This window comes from Triticum urartu, chromosome 2A (genome assembly GCF_056163025.1).
Source record: "Triticum urartu cultivar PI428250 chromosome 2A, HENAU_Tu73, whole genome shotgun sequence".
In the NCBI taxonomy this organism is placed as follows: domain Eukaryota; kingdom Viridiplantae; phylum Streptophyta; class Magnoliopsida; order Poales; family Poaceae; genus Triticum; species Triticum urartu.
Window position 1 is genome coordinate 340,593,227 of NC_141874.1, and position 12,052 is coordinate 340,605,278.

General features: G+C 43.4%; 1 pseudogene; it reads left to right on the plus strand.

Annotated features, from left to right (window-relative positions):
• Positions 1 to 5,932: 5,932 nt before the first annotated feature.
• LOC147985026 (uncharacterized) lies at positions 5,933 to 8,491 on the plus strand (annotated as a pseudogene).
• Positions 8,492 to 12,052: the final 3,561 nt, after the last annotated feature.

The window sequence follows — 12,052 nt, forward strand, 5'->3', positions numbered from 1 at the left end:
ATTTTTTATCATAATTCATGATAACCCTTCCGTAAAGGTTCCGCCAGGTTCTTAGCCCATTGGATGTAATTGTAACACCCCGGATGTAACTTTCCCTATTTGTACTCCAACTCTTGCCGTTTCCGGCGTTAAGTTATTTTATTTTCTCGGGTTCGGGTTTTGCCTCCGTGTGTTGTTGTCGTTGTCATGCATCTCATATCATGTCATCATGTGCATTGCATTTGCATACGTGATCGTCTCATGCATTCGAGCATTTTCCCCGTTGTCCGTTTTGCATTCCGGCGCTTCGTTCTCCTCCGGTGGTCATTTCTAGCTTTCTTTCCTGTGTGGGGACTAAACATTTCCGGATTGGACCGAGACTTGCCAAGCGGCCTTGGTTTACTACCGGTAGACCACCTGTCAAGTTTCATACCATTTGGACTTCGTTTGATACTCTAACGGTTAACCGAGGGACCGAAAAGGCCTCGTGTGTGTTGCAGCCCAACACCCCTCCATTTGGCCCAAAACCCACCAAACTCTGCTCCATGTCCTAGAGCGTTCGATTACGATCGCGTGGCCGAAAACCGCACCTCATTTGGACTCTCCTAGCTCCCTCTATGCCTATATATAGGTCCTCCTCGAAAATTCTGGATCAAACCCTTCCCCCTCCTCCTCCAGCCGCCGGACAAAAATCCGGATGGCCGGACGTGTCCGCCCGATCCGCCCGGGCCAATCTCGCGAAGCCACATGGCGCCGCGCCCACTTCGTTGCCTCCCGCCGCCGCCAGCCCGCGGGGCCCGTTCCCCTCCGCCCCTCCGCGCCAGGCTCCAGGGAGAGGAGCTCCCGAGCCGCCGCCGGCCACCTTTGCCTCGCCGCGCCGCCGTGAGCGCAATTGCCGGCCGCCGGAGCAAGCCGCCGCGCCCCGCGCCGCCACCGCGCCGCCCCGCTGCCCCGCCGCGCCGCCCAGCCGCCGTCGTCGCCGACCAGCCCGCCGGCGAGCTCCGGTGAGGATCCGGCGATCCTCGGGAGACGCGCCCCGATCCAAATCCAAGGCAGCTACAGTAACCCTAGGAGGTGTTTTTTTTTGCTAACTCTCGAAATTGCAGATCCAAGTGCCTCTGTTCGGGCCCCCATAACTTTGCATCCGTAGCTCCGATTTGGGCATATGGCATATCAAAATGTTCATCTCAGAGAGTACATCATTTCATTCCATTGCATCATTTTCATTTGAGCTCATCTTGATGCCCTAAATGCTGTTAGAAGAGGGCTACTTGAGTTAATTGTCAGATCTGCTACTCCGTTTAGCACTTTTGACATTTTTGCCATGATTAATGTGTGCATGATATGCCCGTGAGTTCTTCATATGTTTTGTTAAGGGTTTTGTCATCTTTCCAGAGGTGCAACCCATGTATTTTTAGGATGGGTGTGGTGACTTGTGCAAGCTTGCAAAGTGGTGCACTTGCTAATTCTGTTTTCAGGGACTTAGTGATTTCACTAAGTCCTGGGATTGTTTATCTCATGATGCCATATGTTCATGTTGTTTCCTAGTGATCCGTGCCTCTTTTGAGGATGATCAGTAAGAGAGTTTTGTTGATATTGTAGTGATCTATACATCCATGTCTTTGTTTGCAATTATGGAGCACCCTTGCTTGAGTCAATCGAGCTCTACTTTTGCTTCGTTGCGAATCTGGGCAGATCGTCAACTTGTTTGCGATTTTGCCGATGTTATTGTAGTTGATCCGTGCATGCTATGCCATTGTTCTTGCCATGTATAGCTTGCATTTTGTGCCTCCTTAAGGGATGTATGATTTTCTTGCCATGACTTGCACCGTGGTGAGTGCATCGAGCTTGTAAACATGCCTTCGTGAGTTATGTTTCAGCATGTCCCAGTTTTTCACTGTCTGAAAACTGATTATGTTTTTGCTATGTTCGTGTGCTTGTTAGTATATTTTGTGATCCCTTTTGACTCAAGGTCACTAAGGGAATTTTGTTAAGCTTGTTGAGTAGCTCCATGTCATGTCTTTATTTGTCATGTTCAGGTCCTGTAGCATGTTGTTTTGTTGCTCCGAAGAGGGTTATATGATCTGAAATTCCAGACAAGTGTTAATTTCACTAAGTCTGAGATCTGTTTGTCATTTGCATTTTTGCCATGCTTGTTTGAACCTGTTAATGGATGATTTGGCCGTAGCTCAGTGCTAGACTTTTGTTAGGCATCTTGAATGCTTCCCTGCCATGTATTTTCTTGTCATGTTTGGTGGCTGTAGCATGTTCATTTCGTTGCATTTAGATGCCTACTTGCTGTAAATCGCAGACCGGTGTCATACTTGAATCGCTTGCCATTTCCAAACTGTAACTCCGATTCCGGCGTTCTTTATATCGTTTTCAAGCGATTTCATCTCAAATTTCCAGTGGCACACTTGGAATTCCAAGTTGAGGCCAGGTTCATGCATTTCCTGTCATATCTTGCATTTTGCATCCCGCATCGCATCCCGCATAGCATATCATCTTTGCATCGTGTTGTTTGAGTTTGCACGTGGTTGATTGTATCCTTGTTGCTTGTTTGTCTTGTTTGGGTAGAGCCGGGAGACGAGTTCGCTAACGAGGAGCCCGTTGAGTTTGCTTTCAAGGATCCAGTCAACTCTGACAACTGTGCAGGCAAGATGATCCTACCCTCGAAATCACTACTATCTTTGCTATACGATGCCTACCACTTGCTTGCAAACCTCCCAAATTGCCATGTCAAACCTCTAACCCACCATTGTCCTAGCAAATCGTTGATTGGCTATGTTACCGCTTTGCTCAGCCCCTCTTATAGCGTTGCTAGTTGCAGGTGAAGATTGGAGGCCGTTCCTTGTTGGAACATCTTTTATTTACTTGTTGGGATATCATTATATTGCCTTGTTATCTTAATGCATCTATATACTTGGTAAAGGGTGGAAGGCTCGGCCTCTCGCCTAGTGTTTTGTTCCACTCTTGCCGCCCTAGTTTCCGTCATATCGGTGTTATGTTCCCGGATTTTGCGTTCCTTACGCAGTTGGGTTATAATGGGAACCCCTTGATATTTTGCCTTGATTAAAGCTTTTCCAGCAATGCCCAACTTTGGTCTTACCATTTGCCACCTAGCCTCTTTTTCCCTTGGGTTTCCGGAGCCCGAGGGTCATCTTATTTTAAACCCCCTGGGCCAGTGCTCCTCTGAGTGTTGGTCCAAATAGAGCCACTTGCAGTGCCACCTCGGGGCAACTTGAGGGTTGGTTTTAGTTGTACGTAGTGTTCATCTGAGTGTGCCCTGAGAAAGAGATATGTGCAGCTCCTATCGGGATTTGTCGGCACATTCGGGCGGTGTTGCTGGTCTTGTTTTAACCTGTCAAAGTGTCTTGAATTACCGAGATACCGAGTCTGATCGGAACATCTTGGGAGGTGGTCTATTCCTTCGTTGACCGTGAGAGCTTGTCATGGGCTAAGTTGGGACTCCCCTGCAGGGATTGAACTTTCGAAAGTCGTGCCCGCGGTTATGGGCAGATGGGAATTTGTTAATGTCCGGTTGTAGATAACTTGAACCTTAATTTAATTAAAATGAATCAACTGAGTGTGTTACCGTGATGGCCTCTTCTCGGCGGAGTCCGGGAAGTGGACACGGTGTTGGAGTAATGTTTGCACAGGTTGTTCTCTAGCTTCTCGCTCGTGCTTTGCCTCCTCTTCTCGCTCTCTTTTGCGAATAAGTTAGCCACCATACTTGCTAGTAGCTTGCTGCAGCTCCACTCATATTTTACCTTGCCTTACCTATAAGCTTGAATAGTCTTGATCGCGAGGGTGTGAGATTGCTGAGTCCCTGTGACTCACAGCTTACTATTACACCAGATGCAGGGCCTGATGATTCCGCTCCAGGAGACGCGTATGAGCTCAAGTGGGAGTTCGACGAAGACTCTCAACGATACTATGTTTCCTTTCCCGACGATCAGTAGTAGTGCCCAGTCGGGGGTGAACGGGACCGTTGTCGCATGTTGGGTTCTCTTTATTTTGGCGCCGTAGTCGGGCCATGAGTGTTTGGTTGATGTAATGTTATTTATGTACCTGATTGACGTGGCGAGTGTAAGCCAACTATGTTATCTCCCTTTTTATTATTATATTACATGGGATGTTTGTGAAGATTGCCTAACTTGCGACATATGCCTTCAATGCGATTATATCTCTAAGTCATGCCTCGACACGTGGGAGCTATAGTCGCATCGAGGGTGTGACAGTAATCCAACGACACTACTTCGGAGTTTCTTATATGCCTAACATATTTCAATCTCGTTATATGCTTTGTGGATTAGATATTATCCCTTGACCTCTTTGCCTTCGCAGTTACTATCTAATTGTCACAATTCATAAGAATAGCCGGAATTGGCTTTTCAACCACCGACAAGTCCATCAAAAGCTCTCGAAGTCATTCTGCTTCGACACATGATTTGTCTAATGTTGTGAGTTCAGCTTCCATTGTTAGCTTCGTTAAGATAGTCTGCATGCAAGACCCCCAGGAAACACCACCACCACCAAGTATGAACACATATTCACTTGTGACTTTCGTCTCATCAATATTAGAGATCATATTCGCATCATTATACCCTTCAAGTACCATCGGGTATTCAGTAAAGTGAAGTCCATGGCTCACAATACCTCTTAGATAGCGCATAACTCTTTCAACATCACGTCAATGTATATTGCTTGGATTGGAAACAAACCGGCTCACTATGCTCACAACATATCCGATGTTAGGCCTTGTAGCGCAAACTAGGTACATGCGTGAACCAATCACTTAAGAATATCTCATTTGATCTATGTCCGTGCCTTCGAACTTTCGAATCGACATGTTATGATTATATGGTGTTGGAGAAGGTTTGCAATCTAAATACACAAAGCGACTCGAAATCTTCTCAACATAGTGAGATTGCAGAAGTGTAATCCTACCCTCACTATCTGTCAGCATCTTGATGTTCAAGATAACACCAGCCACATCCAGGTCTTTCATCTCAAAATTATGAGATAGAAAAGCTTAATTTTTTAAGCTAAGTTTCTCACATTTAATTGTTTAATAACCAAACTCTTTTATGCATTTGTTGGTGAACATTTTGCATAGGTCCACGTGATTAACACAATTTCTTTTTAGATCATCATAACATTCTTTTCTCTTTAGTTGCTTTGTAAGTCAGTTTTTTGACTACGCGGCATTCATATTGTGCCTATATAGTGTGAAGCACTCGTAAGGACAAGATGATGTCACAAGCTCATAGGGCGACGCTCCCAATGAAACAAGTCCACATACCCCCCCCCCTGAACTGTCAGATTTCGAGCAGATCACGCCCCCCAACTGCAAAACCAGCTTCTTAATCCCCTGGACTGACAAATACCAGGCAAATCACCCCCCGAGGTCAGTTTGGTGGGTTTAATCCCCGGTTTTGCGTATGTGGCGGAGGTGTTTCGTCTACTGCACCCCCTGACCTTGCCTCGAGCGCTCCGAGTCATCTTTTCACCTCCTGCTCCCCTCTCCTCTGTCTCTGACAAAACAGCGGCGATTATGGCGACCACGGCGGCGCGGGCGATGATCAGCGGCCTGCTGTGAATAGCAGGACCGGCGGCGACGATCAGGTCAGTGCGCCCAAACCTTGTGCTGAGAATCCAGTTTTTTTTTCCTAGAGTAGGCTTGTCAGTTTGGGATTTTCAGGGGATTTGATTTGGGGGCTAGGGTTTAGTCCAGTTTTTTTGAGAGAATGTTGGAAGCGGTTATTAGATGGCGTGTTTAAGGGCATTCTGGAGTTCAAATCAGTGTGCATATGCTCTTATATGATTAGATGATCTAGGGTTTTCTTGATCTGAGGAAATAGATAGTTTTTTAGAAAAGTTCAGTACATTGAACTGACGATTCACTGACTTATGGTTGTTAATTTTCTATCAATTTGTTTATGATATAGCCATGGATCCACTGGACTACCTTACTGTTAGATTTCACTACAGAGGTGACTTTGGGCATGATGGGAATGATTGGACTTATGTGGGAGGAAAATCTGCGTTGTTCACAATTGAATTTGCAAAGTTGTCAGTATCTGAGCTAAAGAAGAACCTTGCGGATTATGTTGTATGCTCTAATAAAGCTCTAGAAAAGACTACACTGCAATGGAAATATCCAGGTGGTGATATGGCAAATGCTTTGCTTGTACTAAATGATCAGATTTCAGTGGAGATGATGGCTAAGCATGTGACTGATGCTGGTCTTATTGACATATATGCATTCATTCCTCCTGATGAAAGTCCTGAAAGCAATGATTGGCAGTTTGAATTTTCGGAGCAAGTTCATACAGAGTTAGGGCATGCAGAGGAGGTGCAGGCAGAGAGAAGAAATGCAGATGAGGTACAATTCAGGGCCAAAATGCCTGTTTTCAGATCTGCAAGGTCATTGTCTGATAGAGGAAAAAGTGTTGTAAATGAAGAGATGCATACTTCAGATGGCTCTGATAGTGATAGTGACTATGTTGTGCCTCCTGCAGAGAGCAACAGTTCTGCTGAAGATGAAGAAATCCTTGAGTACATAAAATATGCCAAAGAATTCAAGGAGAAAAAGAGAAAAAATGTTAGGGGAGGAAGAAGCACAAGCTTGCAATGTAACTGAGGATTTCATTGTACCAGAAACATGTAAGTTGGATGATGATGCAGATGATACCCCTTACTTTGAAAGTGATGATGATCTTTCCTATGATGAGGCTAGTGATGGAGAGGTCAATGATGTTAGAAGGAGAAAGACCACTCATAAAGTGTATGATGATAGTACAGATGCACCACAATTTGAAGTTGGCCAGGCTTTTACTGACAGCAGGCAATTCAAAAATGCGCTAGTGAAATATGGACTGAAGAGTTTCCATCACTTGTTATTTCCCAAGGATGAGAAAAAAAGAGTAAGTGCCAAGTGCAGCTGGACTGGCTGCCAATGGAGCATTTATGGGTCTATTAATAGCAAGTCTGACTGGTTGGTGGTGCAAAGGTACAACAATGTCCATACATGTGTGCCTAGGAGAGATAATAAACTTGTGACCAGTACTATCATTGCAAAGAAGTATTTCAGATAGATCAAAGACAATCCAACATGGAGGGTGAAGAAGATGCAGGAATCTGTACTAGAAGATTTGCTAGCTGATGTTAGCATATCCAAATGCAAGAGGGCAAAGAAGCTTGTGATGGACAAACTCATAGATTCAACTAATGGTGAATATTCTAGAGTATTTGACTACCACCTTATCTTAGTTAGGAGTAATCCTGGTAGTACTGTTGCAGTTACATTGGACCCTGAGGAGCATGAGCAAAATGTGTTTAAAAGGATGTATGTTTGTCTAGATGGATGCAAGAAGGGGTTTATGGCTGGATGTAGGAGAGTTGTTGGGTTAGATGGTTGTTTCTTGAAAGGTGCAGTACATGGACAAATATTATCTGCAATTGGGAGAGATGCCAACAACCAGATGTACCCAATTGCATGGGCAACTGTTGAGGTTGAGAGCTATGACAGCTGGCACTGGTTTCTATCATTTCTTTAGAAGGACATTCAGATAAACAACAATGGTGAGGGCTGGGTTTTCATCTCTGATCAGCAGAAGGGTCTCATAAGAGCAGTGAATGAGATTTGTCCAGAAGCAGAACATAGAATGTGCGCTAGGCACATCTATGCAAATTGGAGAAAGAAACACAGGGAGAAGATATATCAGAAAATATTTTGGGCATGTGCAAAAGCTTCTGACAGAACATGATTCAACTATCATAGAGCAAAGCTTGCTCAAAAAACAGAAGAAGGGGCAAAAGATATAATGAAAACCAATCCTGAACATTGGAGCAGGGCTTTTTTCAAACTTGGCTCATATTGTGATTCTGTAGAAAACAATATGTGTGAGTCCTTCAACAATTCCATCATGAGAGCAAGATTTTATCTTGTAATTACTAGTCATGAGATCATAAGAAAGAAGGTTATGGCTAGAATTCAAGAGAACAGAGCAAAGCCTGCAAAGTGGAGTGGAACTATATGCCCTAATGTGTTCAAGAAGCTGCAGCTCAACATAAAGAGACCAGGAAGATGCAGAGTGTTATGGAATGGCAAAGATGGGTTTGAAGTGCAAGAGGGTGGGTATAGAAGGTTCACAGTTGATCTGGAGAAATGGACATGTTCTTGCAGATATTGGGAGCTCTCTGGACTGCCTTGTGCTCATGCAATCAGTTCAATATACACATGTGGTTTGAAACTTGATGATTTCATAGCAGATTGTTACTCCATCAACACATACAACAAAATATATGACCATGTGCTGCAACCAGCGGAGGGCAAAGAGAATTGGCTTATTTCTGACAACCCTAGACCACATCCTCCTATAAGGGTTAATAATAAACCTGGGAGGAAGAAGACTGAAAGAACTAGAGAGGAGCAAGAGAAGCCCAAAAGCAGCAAATTTCAAGGAAAGGAGTCAAGATGAGATGTTCAGTATGTGGTAGTACATGATGTCTACTACACAACCTTCTTCTTGTAGACGTTGTTGGGCCTCCAAGTGCAGAGGTTTGTAGGACAGTAGCAAATTTCCCTCAAGTGGATGACCTAAGGTTTATCAATCCGTAGGAGGCGTAGGATGAAGATGGTCTCTCTCAAGCAAACCTGCAACCAAATAACAAAGAGTCTCTTGTGTCCCCAACACACCCAATACAATGGTAAATTGTATAGGTGCACTAGTTCGGCGAAGAGATGGTGATACAAGTGGTATATGGATGATAGATAATAGTTTTTGTAATCTGAAATAATAAAAAACAGCAAGGTAGCGAATAATAAAAGTGAGCGTAAACGGTATTGCAATGTGTGAAAATAAGGCCTAGGGTTCATACTTTCGCTAGTGCAAGTTCCCTCAACAATACTAACATAATTGGATCACATAACTATCCCTCAACATGCAACAAAGAGTCACTCCAAAGTCACTAATAGCGGAGAACAAACGAAGAGATTATGGTAGGGTACGAAACCACCTCAAAGTTATTCTTTTCAATCAATCCAGTGGGCTATTCCTATAGGTGTCACAAACAGCCCTAGAGTTCGTACTAGAATAACACCTTAAGACACAAATCAACCAAAACCCTAATGTCACCTAGATACTCCAATGTCACCTCAAGTATCCGTGGGTATGATTATACGATATGCATCACACAATCTCAGATTCATCTATTCAACCAACACAAAGGACCTCAAAGAGTGCCCCATAGTTCTACCAGAGAATCACGACGAAAACGTGTGCCAACCCCTATGCATAGGTTCCCAATGTCACGAAACCCACAAGTTGGTCACCTTAACATACATCAAGTGGCACGTGGTATCCCATTGTCACCACAGATATCCACGGCAAGACATACATCAAGTGTTCTCAAGTTTTTAAAGACTCAATCCGATAAGATTACTTCAAAGGGGAAACTCAATTCATTACAAGAGAGTAGAGGGGGGAAGAAACATCATAGGATCCAAATATAATAGCAAAGCTCGCGATACATCAAGATCATATCACCTCAAGAACACGAGAGAGAGAGAGAGAGATCAAACACATAGCTACTGGTACATACCCTCAGCCCCAAGGGAGAACTACTCCCTCCTCGTCATGGAGAGCACCGGGATGATGAAGATGGCCACTGGAGAGGGATTTCCCCCTCCGGCAGGGTGCCGGAACAGGGTCCCGATTGAATTTTGGTGGCTACGGAGGCTTCTGGCGGTGGAACTCCCGATCTATCTTGCGTTCTGGAAGTTTTAGGTCACGTAGGTATATATGGGTGCAGGAGGTACGTCAGGGGAGCCACGAGGGCCCCACGAGGCAGGGGGCGCGCCCCAGGGGGGTGGGCATGCCCCCACCCTCGTGGGCAGCTCCCGTATCTTCTGGCGTGGGGTCCAAGTCTATCAGGTGTGTTTCCTTCCAAAAATAACTTCTCTAGTTGATTTCGTTCTGTTTCGACTCCGTCTGATATTCCTTTTCTTCAAAACACTGAAATAGGCGTAAAACAACAAATCTGGGCTAGGCCTCCGGTTAATAGGTTAGTCCCAAAAATAATATAAAAGTGGATAATAAAGCCCAATATTGCCCAAAACAATAGATAATATAGCATGGAGCGATCAAAAATTATAGATACGTTGGAGACGTATCAAGCACCCCCAAGCTTAATTCCTGCTCGTCCTCGAGTAGGTAAATGATAAAAAGATAATTTTTGATGTGGAATGCTAGTTGGCATAATTTCAATGTAATTCTTCTCACTTGTGATATGAATATTCAGATCCGAAAGATTCAAGACAAAAGTTCATATTGACATAAAAATAATAATACTTCAAGCATACTAACAAAGCAATCATGTCTTCTCAAAATAACATGGCCAAAGGAAGTTATCCCTACAAAATCATATAGTCTGGCTATGCTCCATCTTCACCACACAACATATTTAAATCATGCACAACCCCGATGACGAGCCAAGCAATTGTTTCATACTTTTGATGTTCTCAAACTTTTTCAATCTTCACGCAATACATGAGTGTGAGCCATGGACATAGCACTATAGGTGGAATAGAATGGTGGTTGTGGAGAAGACAAAAAGGAGAAGATGGTCTCACATCAACTAGGCGTATCAACGGGTTATGGAGATGCCCATCAATAGATATCAATGTGAGTGAGTAGGGATTGCCATGCAACGGATGCACTAGAGCTATAAATGTATGAAAGCTCAACAAAAGAAACTAGTGGGTGTGCATCCAACTTGCTTGCTCACGAAGACCTAGGGCATTTTGAGGAAGCTCATCATTGGAATATACAAGCCAAGTTCTATAATGAAAGATTCCCACTAGTATATGAAAGTGACAACATAGGATAGTAGCATTGTCCCTTTTTTTGGCCTTTCCTTTTTTATTTGGCCTTTCTTTTTTTATTTGGCCTTTCTTTTGGGGGGGGGGACAATGCTCTATTGAATGATGATCATCACACTTCTATTTATTTACAACTCAATGATTACAACTCGATACTAGAACAAGATATGACTCTATATGACTGCCTCCGGCCGTGTACCGAGATGTGCAATGATGCATGAGTGACATGTATGAAAGAATTATGAACGGTGGCTTTGCCACAAATACGATGTCAACTACATGATCATGCTAAGCAATATGACAATGATGGATGTGTCATGATGAACTAGATGGTGGAAAGTTGCATGGCAATATATCTCGGAATGGCTATGGAAATGCCATAATAGGTAGGTATGGTGGCTGTTTTGAGGAAGGTATATGGTGGGTTTATGGTACCGGCGAAAGGTGCGCAGTACTAGAGAGGCTAGCAATGGTGGAAGAGTGAGAGTGTGTATAATCCATGTACTCAACATTAGTCATAAAGAACTCACATACTTATTGCAAAAATCTATTAGTTATCGAAACAAAGTTAGTTATCGAAATAAAGTACTACATGCATGCTCCTAGGGGGATAGATTGGTAGGAAAAGACCATCGCTCGTCCCCGACCGCCACTCATAAGGAAGACAATCAATAAATAAATCATGCTCCGACTTCGTTACATAATGGTTCACCATACGTGCATGCTACGGGAATCACAAACTTCAACACAAGTATCTCTCAAATTCACAACTACTCAACTAGCATGACTCTAATATCACCATCTCCATATATCAAAACAATTACCAAGTATCAAACTTCTCATAGTATTCAACACACTCATAAGAGAATTTTGTTATTCTTGAATACCTAGCATATTAGGATTTTAAGCAAATTACCATGCTATTTAAGACTCTCAAAATAATCTAAGTGACGCATGAGAGTTCATCTATTTCTTCAAAATAAAACTACCACCATGCTCTAAAAGATATAAATGAAGCACTAGAGCAAATGACAAACTACTCCGAAAGATATAAGTGAAGACCAATGAGTAGTCGAATAATTATGCAACTATGTGAAGACTCTCTAACATTTAATAATTTAAGATCTTGGTATTCTATTAAAATAGCAAGCAAAGCATAATAAAATGACATCTAAGAATAGCAAA